The sequence below is a fragment of the Rhagoletis pomonella genome, unplaced genomic scaffold (genome assembly GCF_013731165.1).
Source record: "Rhagoletis pomonella isolate Grant_MI unplaced genomic scaffold, Rhpom_1.0 Rhpom_scaffold_00427, whole genome shotgun sequence".
Taxonomy (NCBI): domain Eukaryota; kingdom Metazoa; phylum Arthropoda; class Insecta; order Diptera; family Tephritidae; genus Rhagoletis; species Rhagoletis pomonella.
The window spans coordinates 125-3,628 of NW_023458981.1; the positions used below are offsets into that span (position 1 = coordinate 125).

The 3,504-nt window shown below is 36.3% G+C and overlaps 1 long non-coding RNA gene across 1 annotated transcript; it reads left to right on the top strand.

Moving 5' to 3' along the window:
• Nucleotides 1-1,972: 1,972 nt before the first annotated feature.
• LOC118750854 lies at nt 1,973-2,463 on the top strand. The gene is made up of 3 exons (XR_004994443.1): nt 1,973-2,043; nt 2,138-2,245; nt 2,309-2,463. It is a non-coding gene; the product is annotated as an uncharacterized LOC118750854 (long non-coding RNA).
• Nucleotides 2,464-3,504: the final 1,041 nt, after the last annotated feature.

Genomic DNA, 3,504 nt, shown 5'->3' on the forward strand with positions numbered 1-3,504 from the left:
ACAACTATCTCTCGCCTACATTTCCGCTCCTCAACGGTATCCCACAAGGATCTCCACTTTCAGTCACTCTCTTCTTAATAGCGTTTGACGACGTTAGCAAAATCATGAGTCAACAGACAAATATTAAGCATTGCCTTTACGCCGATGACTTATTTTTAGTATGTGGTAATAAACATGTTTCCGAAATTGAGGAATCGTTTGGAAAAGCTTTCCGGGCTTTAGAAAAATGGTCTCCACATTCAGGTGCTCTCGTTTCATTCGGAAAATGCAAGCATCTGCATGTTTGTAGAAAACGTAGTGGTAATCAGATAGACATTAAGTACAACAATCATAAAATATCCAATGTCAAATCTAAGAAAATATTGGGCGTTATATTTGACGACAAACATAGTTTTAAGGAACATTGTATTAGTTTAAGAGGTGAAATAGCTACCAGATTACATATTATACAATATTTATCGTCGAAGAAAAGTTGTATACATACTAACACCCTACTTAATAATACAAAGCAAAATTGACTATGGTATTCAGTTATATGGAAAATGCAATACGACTACGTTAAATAAAATTAAAGCACCGTCTCACGCAGCGATACGACGAAGTTTACGTGCGTTCAGAACAACACCTATCACAAATTTACTGGCAGAAAGTGGCTTTCAATCATTGGAAGATCGTATAAAAAACCTTCGAAGTCGTATCATTTATAAGTTCTGCAACTCTACAAACATTCTTAACCATGAAGTCAAGCTATTGATGAGAAGAAAAAGGGCACTCTCACACAAATCAGCACTATGTGAGATAAAAGCTCTCGCTGACCTCTTAAACCTGGAGATGGTCCCCGTGAAAATCCCCAACCCCAAACTTCCTCCATGGATCATAGACAAAAGTAGTTTCATTGATGAGTTGACGTTTCTTCGGAAGGAGAACACTAGCAACGCTTCATACCAACAATCATTTTTGAACATAGTTACGCTTCTTATGCAAAGTGGGTGGAATCTAATCTTTGCAGATGGGACCAAACAGAACAACGGAGTTGCATTCGCTATTACAAATGATACCGGTTTAACTCTATCCCTCGGCTTGCTACCACAGTACGCCAGCATTTTTGAAGCTGAGGTATCATTTCGGCCCTGCATTTAGTAAAAGAAGGGAACAAAAAAGTCATTATTTGCACTGACAGCCAATCAGTTTTCGGAGCTGCAAGAAACATTCACTATATATATAATAGGTCCAATATAACATCTTCAACAACTGCCCATTAAATTAGCACCAAATACAAAGCTAATGTGGATCCCTGGACATGCAGGTATAGCTGGTAACGAGTATGCTGACAAAGCTGCGAAGTTTGCTTTACATTTTTGCCTACACACCTTCTATCCGTTTGGCACTTCATCAATTAAAACGATGTACTCTACTGCTTTGAAGTCTCACCTTCACCTGAACTGGAAACAGTATCAACATGAATATAAAGAGGTGCATCCTAGTGGCATGTCAGTAACACTACCTACTACGACAACAACATGGATGAATAGATGTTACGTTCGCCTAAGACTAGGACATGCTCTCCTCACACACTAACACCTTCTTACAAGAAGTTCTCAGCCCACATGCTCCTTCTGCAACACTGCCAACTTAACCACACGTCACATTCTACTGCATTGCTCAGGTATTGCCGCTATACGCACAAAAGCGTTCGAAGACGCACACCCGCTCAATGTCCTCTCCCTCCCATCTGCATCAAATATCATATTAATGTCTAACTTTCTTAAGTCTTTAAACATCTTTCATCTAATATAAATACACATTACGTTTATATATATTATCCCTTGACTAAGCCGATAGCCATGGTAGCTAGTGCTATTATATTAATTTTGTAATTTTAATTATATTAATTAATAAATAATAATAATAATTTCAATTGTATAAATAACTAGTGTGCATATGTGACAGTATATGATTTTTGTGAAATTCCAGCTTCACAGTGATTTTGCCGGTTACCAGTTAGCAGTACCAAAGTTGATGTGGCTTTTGCACCATTGATAAGTAATAATTTTTGTATAACTAGTTCTATAATATATGATTTGACTGATATTCCTTTCTACATTTGAAAATATATGCATATTTTTAACTTTTTCAGGTACTTAATAAAAAAAGCGAAAGTTGATAATGGAGGCGGACCTGAAGTCTCAATTAAGCAAACCAATGGGGATTGGGGAACTGAAGTCTAAAGTAATGAAAGCACTGGGTATGTTTTATATTAAATTTTAACTCTAAAAATTCTAAATGCTCAAAATAATATAAATTTCAGTGAAGAGACGATGCAAAATGACAAACGAAAGTTTCGAAAAGAGTGGATTACTAACTTTTCCTGGCTTCAAGAACGAGACGGCAAAGCGTTTGTTAGAGCATGCGAAAATACTCTAATGAATCACGCTTCACACTTGAAACTGCACCAAGAAAAAGCTGTCCACAAGAAAAACGTTGACGTAAAAAGTAAGCAGGTTAAAATTGATAATTTTGCTTCCTCAAGCCAAAGCACTTATTGTCTAATGAAACAAATTCGCGATGCGGAATATACGTTAGTAATGTTTTGAATAAACCACAACCTTCCGTTTCTTCTCATGGATTTTTTTTCCAACATTGTTATACACTTGCTGTCCTGATTCCAAACTTGCTAAAGAATTGAAATGTGCGCGAACCAAGTCAACGCATATAACAGCAACTCTTGCGGAAAAGTCTAAAGAAAAAATTCTACCATTTAAGGACAAGCAAAGTTCCCTTATAGTTGACGAGACCACTGACTTATGGTCTGATTATGCACACTTCGCATAACTTCGCACAACTTCGCATAAACTTCAAATTGTAATTTAGTATGTACTTTGCACGTACTTTGTTTGTATTCCATTATCCAGAAATTAGCAGAACTTTTAAAAACTTAGCAATCTGTTGAGTTTAGATTTTGCTTCACATTTTCTTAAGTTACATTTTTATTTCACTGGTACAAATGGTTGTGCGAAGTTATGCGAAGTATGCATAATCAGACCCTTAACCACAAGGAAAGCTTTAGTGCTGGTCGTACGATACTTTGACACATCTGCAAATGAAATTCGCGATAGATTTCTTGCACTAATCGAGTTGTTTCAAAGTGATGCTCAGTCAATTTATGAATCTATAAAAAACTTTTTTTCTGCAAATCGTATCCCTATGGAAAATTTAATTGGGCTGGCCACTGATGTAGCTAGTATTATGACAAGAGACTTTAATGTGTTCAAGACAAAATTTAAAAATTCAAAGATATTATATCAGAAATGTAAATGTCACAGTTTACATTTATGCTTACGGTGACCATCCGTATTGTATTATACGGCGCAGTCCTCTTTTTGGACCACTTGTCCTGGCAAATAATTTATTTTATACGGGACGCCAAATGTTCTGTATTTCTTTTAATGTCCTGTATTTGTCGCGTTTTCGGGGTTCGGTTTTTCGAGGCCTTAAAAGCTCATT